The sequence below is a fragment of the Stigmatopora nigra genome, unplaced genomic scaffold (assembly GCF_051989575.1).
Source record: "Stigmatopora nigra isolate UIUO_SnigA unplaced genomic scaffold, RoL_Snig_1.1 HiC_scaffold_26, whole genome shotgun sequence".
NCBI lineage: Eukaryota > Metazoa > Chordata > Actinopteri > Syngnathiformes > Syngnathidae > Stigmatopora > Stigmatopora nigra.
The window spans coordinates 1,662,501-1,673,887 of NW_027551605.1; the positions used below are offsets into that span (position 1 = coordinate 1,662,501).

The following is an 11,387-nucleotide window of genomic DNA, read 5'->3' on the forward strand; positions in this document are numbered from 1 at the left end:
TTGCATGTTCTCCCTGGGCCTGAGTGGGTTTTCTCTGGGTACTCTGGTTTCCTCCCACATTCCAAAAACAGTCATGCCAGGCTGGTTGGACACTCTAAATTGGCCCGAGTTATGAGGGTGACTATGAATGGTAGTCTGTGTCCTCGTCCCCTGTGATTGGATTGCCACAATTTCAGGGTGTCCCCTGCCTCGAGCCCGAAGTCAGCTGGGATAGGCTCCAGCGCCCCCCACGAGCAGTTCAGAAAACGAATGTGTCAATATCGGCCAAATGCTCCCCTTATTATCGATTGTAATTTGCCTTATTAAGCAATAATAAACCATACAAACAAAACGCAGCACATATTACTCATGTAGGGCGCACCTAAAAGTCTAAAAAAAATCAGTCAATTTGTATGCACTAAATTCAAGATTCTGTAGATGTTGCTGACAGCTTGAGTGTCTGGGTACATTGCTTGCTGATGCGCTATATTTATATCAAGACAAGGCAGACATGGCTAACTAAAACTATACAGAAAAAAAAAAACGTGCACATATTGTGCCATAACATGACAATATTATGTGATATTTTTGAGAGCCAAATATTTTTTTTATTTATTTCCCCCATACAAATGTTGTTATATGGCAGTGGTCTCAAACCGGTTCCACATAGGGCTGCAGTGGGTCCTGGGTTTTGTTCCAACCGATCCAGTGCCGACATTTTAACCAAACAGGTGTCTTTAAAATAAGTAGCACCTGACTATAATTAACTGATTGCACTTGCAAAAGGTATCTTTGTTGAGTTGGTATGAAAACCTGCACCCACTGCGGCCCTTTGAGGACCGGTTTGAGACCACTGTTATATGGTGTACACAATTTGAAATTATCAAAAAATATAACATACAGGAAAATAGATATGGAATTTACAAGGAAGTCACACCCCCTGTTTTCCGTTCACCCCTCCTGCTCCAGGTGGTCGAGATCATGAAAGCTCCCTCATCTCTGTCGGTGGCTCTATGCCCCCACTTGTGGATCTCAATTGCCTCTTTGAGCCCAATCTTTATTTTCTACGGTGTAGATGACTCTTAGATGTTTTTTTTCCAATCCAAAAGGCGATTTTCCCTTTAGCAGTGTTCGGTGATGGCTGACTTGTGGTGTTCGTGTTGTTGATGTTCTTTTATTGCTGTTGTTTGTTGTGCTGGTAATACTAAAGACACACGAAAAAAAAGTATATATATTTAGTCAAGTCATACCCTGAAAGATGTCAGGTAAAAAAATAACCTAAAAATCACTCTATGTGAAAACATTTGAAAGAAGAAAAAATTAACGTAACACAACTGGTTCATAATGCCACCTGATAGTTGAGGGCAGGGGTGGCCAACCCTCGAGAGCCCGGATCCAGTCTTTTTTCTCATATCTTGCTCCACCAACACACCTGAATCATCGGGATCAGTATCAAGTTTATGGACAGCTTGCTGATGAGTTGATTATTTGAATCAGGTGTGGTAGAAAAGGGAGACATGGAAAACTCCCTGGATAGGGGCTCTTGAGAACTGGAGTTGACCACACCTGTTGTAGAGATTCACTCGTTTGACTGGTGATATAATTGTAGGTGTCAATGGTTGCCTGTCTCTCTGTGTGCCTTACAGCTGACTGGCCGAGTGGCCGAGTATGCGAGAGGATTCCTATGAGAACAGCATCGCTCTGACCTTCTCGCTGCATTTCCCTTGCGTAAAGATATCTACAAGCACCAGCAGTACAGGTTGCATTTTTTGCATTATGTGCAAAATTAAGGGGAAAAAATGGGTCCAAAGCAAGCCAGTGCAATGAGAGGCTAAACATATTTTCCTAGCTACGCAGTGACATTCATAACGAGATGGAGAGCCTTTGTTTAATATGGTCAAAAGAACAGTTAGTGGGAGATAGCGTGACCGAGTCGATAATCTGCAAAAAGGCCAGCGGAAACAACATGGACTTGAAAGCAAAGAAAGCATTTGAAAAAGACAACAGCGAAACTCTTCAAAGCGAGTCACAGTTCTGCGTGGAGTTTGCATGTTCTCCATGCGTGGGTTGTCCGTATCCTTGTGCTTGCGATCGGCAGGCCCCCGATTCAGGTGTCCCCCGCCTCTGGCCCGGAGTCAACTGGGATAAGCCCCCCTGCCCGTGACCCTAATGAGGATAAAGGGGTTTAGAAAATGAGATGAGATGTTGCTCGCTCTCTCTCTCTCTCTCTCTCTCTCTCTCTCTCTCTCTCTCTCTCTCTCTCTCTCTCTCTCTCTCTCTCTCTCTCTCTCTCTCTCTCTCCCTTCCGTGCACTTAGCTACCATCTGACTACTGAATAATGTCACATTTTAGTACTAACCACCATAACCGCTAGATAGGTATTCGTTACTTTGTGAGAAGGTGGTGAATTACAACAAATAAAATGTTTTTGCTATGTAATATGCTGTTTTCTTCAGAGGGTTTGAAAAGATTAATTTGTATTTAGTTCATTACTATGGGAAAAACTGATTTGAGATACAAGTAAATTGACCCACAAGCCCAGTCCTGGAATGCATTAAGCTCGTATCTCAAGGTATTAGTGGACTTGAATGTGGTTTCAATTGAACAGAGAAAAGTATTCCACTAAACTCTTTCATATGCCACTAGTGAATTATTTAAAGTATATATTTGAATAAGAAATACACTAAAGATAAGGAAAAACTTTCACGATGCCCAGGGGCTATATCATTCTCATTGCATATTATTTCCATGCTGTATTTAGATCCCTATATTCTTTTCTTCAGGTTTACCTCTTTGTACCTTCAACCCCATATAACCAATGTGAATGAATGTTGAATGAATGTTAAATCAGGGTGTCTGGCCCTGTCTTACATGTAATAAATTACCAGTTAGTCAGGGAAATATGCATTTTTACCAGAATTGGGCCAGTGAGCCACCATTCTTGACCTCTTCCTCTACCCCACCCCTTAGATACAGATTACCCCTCAACATACACTGCGCCCCCTTTCCCTCCAGTCAGACAGTCTCAGTCTGGTTGCCTCTGTCACCCATCATCCTATACCCCAGTGAGAATCATTTGCATTGTCAGAACTGAGAAAGGAGGCCAACAGAGAGCTGGTTGGATAAGCAGCTGAGGTGGGGGTTGAATTGGATTGGTTGCTGTTGGAAGTGGTCTCCTCTGTTGAGAAATGGTGCTTGGGTTAAGTTACAAGCATGCAGTGCAGTAAACAATAAGATATATTGTGGTTTAACAATAACAGCAAGAATATGCCTTAGTCACTTAGTGCATGTGTAATACAGTGTTCCCCCGCTACTTCGCACTTCAGCTATCGCGGACTCAGAGCTTTGCAGATTTGAGCTACGAAGTGACATTCATAACGAGATGGAGAGCCTTTGTTTAATAAACAATAAGATATATTGTGGTTTAACAATAACAGCAAGAATATGCCTTAGTCACTTAGTGCATGTGTAATACAGTGTTCCCCCGCTACTTCGCGCTTCAGCTATCGCGGACTCAGAGCTTTGCAGATTTTTTTCAGGGAAAAAATAAATAAAAATTTAAAGATATTAAGTTAAAATTATAAATTACATCATTTTACAAGAGGTGGAAACAAAATATTCAATAAGAATTAGTACGTAATTGCATAAAAAAAAAAGCCAAAAAAATGGTCAATAACATGGTGAGAATTCAGGAATCGCATTAATGATGTCATGGCTGTTTCCAGGCGCATCTTCACCGCCCAAAAAAACAATGTTCACAACTCCCAATGACGATGTTTCTTACGTGCAAAAAAACTGCAGAAGATCCTCCATCCGGACTACTATGATGTTTTTGCTTAATGGTGCTTTTGTGCACGTGTTACACGTTTCTTTATGCATTTTTGAAGGGGCACCCCTACTTCGCGGAAATGCACTTATTGCGGGGCGTCCCAGTCCCCATTAACCGCGATAAGCGAGGGAACACTGTACTGCAACAATAGATACATACTGGTGGCCCGGTGGATGAGTGGCTCGACCTCAAATTTTTGAGGTCCTGGGTTCGAATCCAGGTCATTCTACCTGCGGGCCTCGGTGGGTTTTCTTCCCGGTTCTCTGGTTTCCTCCCACATTCAAAAACATACTTGGTATGCTGGTTGGACACTCTTAATTGGGCCTAGGTGTGAGTGTGAGCAGGAATGGTAGTTTGTCTCCTCGTGCTCTGTGATTGGCTTTACACCAATTCAGGGTGTCCACGGCCTCATGCCCGAAGTCAGCTGGGATAGCCTCCAGCACCCTCTGCGACCCTTGTGAGGATAAAGTGGTTCAGAAAATTAATGACATACTCATCAACCACCAAAGGAAGGACCTCACAGTGCTGCTCACGGCTGGTTGTCTGATGTGCCCTGCATAAATACACAAAGACAGGATTACATTAAACTAATGCTGTCAGTGATGCAAACGCAAACTGTCGGGATGCTGACAATATTTTTTTAACGTGCGATAAATGTTGGCTTTGTGGCACTGTGTAGGTTAGGAATTTGTTTGTTTTTGATTCTGTTTTTTGCTCTTGATATATATTCATTTTGGATTTTAATGGCCAAAATGGGTATATTGAGGCAGCATGACTAGCGTGAATGTGCTTTTTTGCTTATAGTTGTTTTTTATAGCATGTTTGTATTAGAAACAGTAATGCACCTTGGTGATGCCGTTAATTTAAAAAAAAAATTTTTTAGAGCGCAATACATTTAAGCTTTTCCCACACCGTCCTTGGCTTCCACCAGACGAAGGATCAGGGTGATTGTGGAATAAAGGGAATTTTGGCTATTTCACCCAAAATGTGCACTTTAAATTGGATTAACTGGCGCAGAAATGCACAGATTAACTGTGAAACTGCTCTGGGAGACAGTCGTTTTGCTAAATTCAATAGATTTTTTTTCATTTTTCAAATAAATAATATAAAATTAATGATAACAAATGATATATTTAACCATCTCTGGCCAAATGTGTCATATTCCCCCTTATGATATAAACTGATGTTGCATAGAAAATGTTTAGTCTTTTTGTTCCAAGGGACCATTAAAGGCTCAGAGTTTAAATAATTCTCATTTTCTGTCAATTATTTCACTGTTTGGACTTTTAAGTGTTCATTAAAGTATTCATCGTTCATACCGCACATCATCGGAAGGCTTGCAGGGGTCGATGGAGACTTGGATGTCCACCCAGATCGCTCTATTTGGCAGGCAGTGTCCTTACTTGTCCTGCCCTCTGCTCATTAAGTTGCGTGTTGACATACATACGTACGCATGTTTATTTTGCTGCCAAATGCCCCCCCCCCCCCCCCGAAATTGTTTTTGTTATTCATTAATAATGGCTAAATACGTAATTTTATTGTTTTTCTCTTTTTCCTTTTTGCATACACACATACAACGTTTATCTGGCTTGCAGAACTACTAAAGAGGGGTCCCTGATATCTTTCAGGGATTTGGCAACCCACCCCCACCTAACCGGTCACTAAACTAAGAATTATCTAACTGTTGCCACCTATTGACATGGAAGTGTATTACATGATCACGCTGTCAACCATTGGATATCACAGACACTCAGCCATGGCACATTTAGGGTTTCATTTTAAAAATGTATACATATTTTCACTAATAAGTTAGGTGAAATGGATGACTTTATGTGGCAAACTAGACACTATACCTTGCACTATAGAGTGCCACAGCGCACTGGTTGAAAAACATTGCTTTCTGTCTTTTGTAGGTTTCTTTATGTAAAATCACATTCAATCAAAAAGGTCATTTTTTTCCCACCATGTAGTAGATAAGATTTTTTTAAAGGAGCAACAATATTCTCCTGTGTCCAGCGTAGCAGTTGCATATTTTTCCTGTGTTTTTTTGTGAGTCTGACTGCTACTAGATGATTAATGTGTTCATTTCCCTTTATTAAAGAGTAGAGCAGTGCTGCAGGCTACAGATATAGGACCTCGTCATAAATCTTAACCAAATGAACAGTCAAATAATCGTTCATCGGAAATGAAATCTGGTCTCATTAATAATGACACCCAGACTGGGGGAAGAGAACACACATAATCCCCCGTTCTGCCCACCCACATACACACACACACGCACACACACACACACGCACACACACACGCACGCACGCACACACACACACACGCACTTGTCAGTTGTGTGAAATCATACATTCAGATATATGTGACAAAAATGACAAAAAAGTAGATGGACTTGAGCAGGAATTTGTCTGTCTTCACACCTTTGGGCACCATTCATCTCATTAGAGCAGTGCTTCTCAATTATTTTCTGTTAGGCCCCCCCTAGCAAGAAGAAAACTATTCGCGCCCCCCCCCCCACTTCCCACCGTGACTATAAATAAAATCATTTTATAAAAGTGTTATAGGTACAACATGTGAAATGTTGCACTCTCACAAACATGACAGAAGTAACAATGAGAGCGCCACTGCCAGCTACTGTTGTGTATGCGCAATTACACTTTATACTAGTACGGCCAAATAAAATCCTGTTCCCCAGGGTTACACGCGCCCCCCCCCCCCAGGGGGACGCGCCCCACTATTTGAGAAGCACTGCATTAGAGGCACACACACATGGGCACGTGCGCACAAACATGTACACACACGCACGCACACACACACGCACACACACACACACGCACACACACACAGGCACACGCACACACACGCACACACACACACAGGCACACGCACACACACACACACACACACACACACACACACACACACGCACACACACACGCACACACACACACACACACACGTTTGTTCAATGTCCATTTTTGGTTTCTCACAAGAAAGCAGTGAACCATTAGTTGGAGACAAAAGACCACAGTACACAATTAAAACCATAAATAATAAACAAGGAACACAGATACTGCCTTTTTGAAACCCTTTACAGCAGTGGTCCCTAACCTTTTTTTCACCGATTTAATTTTTACATTTTTGCAAATCAAAATTGCAATCAGAGTATGACCCAAAAAAACAGTAAAAGAAATTAAAACAAAATGCATCAAACTGCAAAAAAGTAGAGAAATTGTGGATTTTTTTCTGTAAGGATCCAACTCAACTGGGATTTATAGTGAACTATGGTTACTTTTCAATCCTCTCCAAGAAATACAACCCAATGTCCTTAATTGAATTAGATTACATGCTTATATTGTCACTATACAAGTAGGATGATATTTAAAGCTTCACCATGAAGTGCACACATAATTAATCAATAATAATAATAATCGGACATAGGCTTTGTCATCATCATTGACTCAACAAAAGCCTAATTGTCATCATACCGACCTGCGTATGACGAAATTGGTAGTGCTTCTCCATAAGGTGCGTTTCCCGGTAAAGGACCTAAATAAGTGAGACTTTCAGACTCGTAATTTGGCATTCTACCTCACCCCAAAGTTATTACACAGAAGGGATTGTGCGTCGTTTTACCGCAAGTTTAGAGTCCTGGTGGATATGGGGGGAAAACTGTCCTCAGGCTATTTGTCCGTAATTTGTGAGACCTGTAGCGTCCGCCAGAGGGCGGCAGCTGGAACAGGTTGTGACCAGGGTGGTATGGGTCCCCGACAATGTTCTTGGCTCTGGGGAGGTAACGAGGGCTGGCAATGTCTTCCAGTGAGGGCAGAGGGCAGTCGGCGATCTTCTGGGTAGTGATAATCACTCTCTGCATGGCCTTTTTGTCTGCTGCCGTGCTTCCAGCGTACCACAGTGGCTTTATAGAAGGTTACCAGAAGCTTAGTGTCTAAGTTGTTCCTTCTGAAGACCCTCAAGAAATGTTTCTGGGTCTTCTTCACTACTGTTGTGGTGTTTCTAGACCAAGAGTGCTTATCCGTGACATGGACACCCAGGAATTTAATGGACCTGACCCTGTCTACACAAACTCCATTTATGAGGAGTGGGGCCAGATCTGTGCTGTGTTTGCGAAAGTCCAGGATTATTTCTTTTGTTTTAATGGTGTTCAGTGTGAAATTGTTCACAGAGCACCACGAAGACAGTTTGTTGCCCTCATCTCTGTCGGCCAACTCATCCCCTCCTGAGATGAGTCTGACCACAGTGGTTTCAAACACACAAATTCCCCCTCTTTTGCTTTTATCTGTTAATTCTTTTGTACAATCGTTTCGAAGTAGCGTTCGGCTAGCTAGCGATATCGCGGCGTCAGGCATTGGCGGGTGTAGCCATGTTTCCGTGATGAGAATAATGTTGCAGTTCCTAACAAAGCTGTTGGTAGCAATCTGAAGTTCCAACCATTTTGTGGGTGATGGATCTGGCGTTGGTCAAAAAGATAACGTATTTTGACGACTATAAGGCGGACTTAAAAGTCTTAAATTTTCTTTAAAATAGACAGGGTACCTTATAATCCAGTGCACTTTATATATGAACCAATACTAAAATTGTTAACACGTTAAAATACAATAAATCAGTCGATAGGGTACACCATCCTCTACAGCTCTCACAACTACGACAAGCAGCCCCAGACTACTATTTTCCTTGTGGAAAAAGTACTAAACAGTGGCTGCTGGGATATATAGTTCTTTTGTCAATACACCCAGTATGACGGCAAGCACACTAATTTGGTGCTCGCGTAATTCCGGCTGGATTTAGAAAATAACTCCTGCCGCTAGCTACCAGCTAGCTACCATTTGCGAATGGATTCTGGCCCTGACATCGACATCAACACAGCTTTACGAACAGTGGCAGGCAGCGTCGGTCTAGTTACGCAAGCTACTAGCTGGCTACTATTGGCAAATGGATTGTGGCCTGGACATGGACATCAACACAGCTTTACGAGCATTGGCAGGGAGTATCGGGCTAGTTACGCCAGCTACTAGCTAGCTAATATTTGCGACTGGATTGTTGCCTGGAAATCCACATCAACACAGCTTTATGAACGGTGGCAGGCAGCGTCAGGCTAGTTACGCTAGCTACTATTTGCGGATGGATTGTGGCCACTTGGATGAACGTATAAAACTCTGCGTTTTTGATGACTTATTTGGACAATTTTTCAATTTGGACGCGGAAAATTAGGACTTTGATGGATTTGTGGGTGATGGTGACGCGAGTACATTGTAAATGGCTAAACGTGTTTTTAGCGTGTGTCCGTATGTTTAATTTGGTGTATGTTTTGCCATGCCTCCCTGCGTCTTCAAAAACGGAGTGTCTTTTGTGTGTGTCAAACACAGAAATAGCACCCGTTACATACACTGAGGCTTGAAATGCGCCATATAGTCGTGAAAATACGGTACACTGGAGTGGTGCCCGGTGTGGTTGCTGCCTTAGCTTAGCAGCTAGGCCCGCCCGGCATCCACGCTTTTGCTTTCTTTCCCTTCGCCGCCTCCGACGTACTCTGAGTGGGCTGACTATCCACCGAGATCCCGGAAGTCTTGAGATGTCCTCGGGCATATCGTAGGTCCGTTGGTAAATAAGTAATAAAAAGGTAATTCATAAATAAGCAGTGATAATTTTACAATTGGCACACTGCGAGTCCCAGGGATTCGCTTGTCTGAAAACTGTGCGTCCCAGGAAACTTGTCACGAGTCCCAACATACTACGGATGCAAATAAAACATAAACAACGATATATAAACATTCAGATTTAATTTATTTATTATATGGTTTAGGGTTAGGGTTTATTTATCATTGTACTAGTCTTTCAGCTCGTAGATCCTCCTCTCTTTGCAGCCTTTCCACTTTTCCAGGGCCTTTTGATGGTTCACACTTTTAGCCAGCTGCACTACCATCAGTTTGTGCTGAGTTTCCACTTGCAGCCTGTTTCTTTTCTTTGTGAGGATTCTGTTCTGCACAGAAAAACCCCTCTCACAGCCAGCTGTAGGCACAGCTGATGTAAGAGCCAGCTGAGCCAATCTTATCATGTTTGGCATCTCTTCACTGTGGTACTGGCTGATCAGTTTCCAGAGATTGCTCATCTTGTCTCTTGGGTACTTTTCAGCCAGTACAATTTGCTTGAGCATTCTCCACTCCCTCTTTGTAGCAGTTGATGATATGATTGGCTGTAACTACTTGATATGATGATATGATTGGCTGTAACTACTTTGTCTTTTGTTGCTGATGCCTTTTGTCCGATTTTTTTGTTGTTATTTCGCAATGTGGGAATTTCCAGTGCCAACTTGTGTCCGGGCAAAACTATGTGTCTATCCAGGGTGCATTTTTGAAAATTCGTGCATTTAGCTGCCGCAATCAATCCATTTACCTGCTTGTTATCCGTACAAACAGCACAGTACATGAAATTATTTTCCTCGTCATATCGTAACCACGCGAACAGCTGCAACCAAGTCTTTTGAAATGTGCGTATTTTTCCTTGCTTCCCCCGTTTTGCTTCATGATCATCGATCGAATCTTCTGCAGTTCTTTTCTTACTAGTTGTATTTTTAACTGCGAAATAACTATCCAGACTGTTTTGCTTTTTCTGAAACATTTTTTATCTTTCTTACATTATTACGAAACTCTTGCAATCGCTTCCTCTCCTTCGTCTGCTAGTGTCTGCTAGTCTCGTTCACGCGAGAATTATTTCGCAAAGATTATGTGGAATAAATTGGTTTGCTATCGGATATATATGTGTTTTGGTTTTTTTTTTTTTGATAAAAAATTCTTTGCGTCCGAAAAAAGCACATTACTTGAAATTGTGCGTCTGGAAGAAAAGCTGTGCGTATCAGACGCAGGACGCAGAGGTAACGAGAACACTGAATAAGTAGTCAATATAATAAGTAGTCAACTTAATAAGTTGTCAACATCAAATCGTAGTCAACATAGATAAGTATTTAGCATGAATTATTGGTCACATCAATACATAGAGGCCGCCTCGTGGTTTAGAGGTTTAATCTGCCTTTTGCCCGATGACAGCTGGGCTATAGGCTCCAGCAACCCCCGGAACTCTTTCGAGGATGGGCGGTATGGAAGATGAATGAATGAATAAGCAGTCAGGTACAAAAAGTGACAATGGTGGTTAGCAGCCTATGGATTTTTGGTGCAAGTACAAGATAAAAAATAATTGAGATTAGGTCCTCCTAGGTGTAGAATTTGAGTTGTGTATGCTGAGTATGGCTGCGCCGATCACCTTCTGCCATCTTTTCCTGTCCGCTTTTGTGCAGCTGTGTGCCACACTGACACAGCGTATGTCAGCATGCTCTCAATTTGTTTGGTTTCTCCTTCCTGAGTACTCTCAGTAACTGTAGGCTTTCCTGTGCCTTCTTGAAGCGTGCTGTGATGTTTGCGGCCCATAGAAGGGCGGCGAGGGGGGAAGGGGAGAGGGGGAGAGAGAGAAAGAATAGGGGAGAGATGGGGAGAGAGAGGGAGGGAGAGGCAAAGGGAGTGAGAGGGGGGGAGATGGGGGAGACAGGGTGGGGGTGTGAGAG

General features: G+C 42.5%; 1 long non-coding RNA gene across 1 annotated transcript; it reads right to left on the reverse strand.

Annotated features, from left to right (window-relative positions):
* Positions 1-9,595: 9,595 nt before the first annotated feature.
* On the reverse strand, positions 9,596-10,538 carry LOC144192452 (uncharacterized). Its single transcript, XR_013325125.1, has 2 exons — positions 10,305-10,538; positions 9,596-9,697 (listed from the first exon to the last, which is right to left on the reverse strand). It is a non-coding gene; the product is annotated as an uncharacterized LOC144192452 (long non-coding RNA).
* Positions 10,539-11,387: the final 849 nt, after the last annotated feature.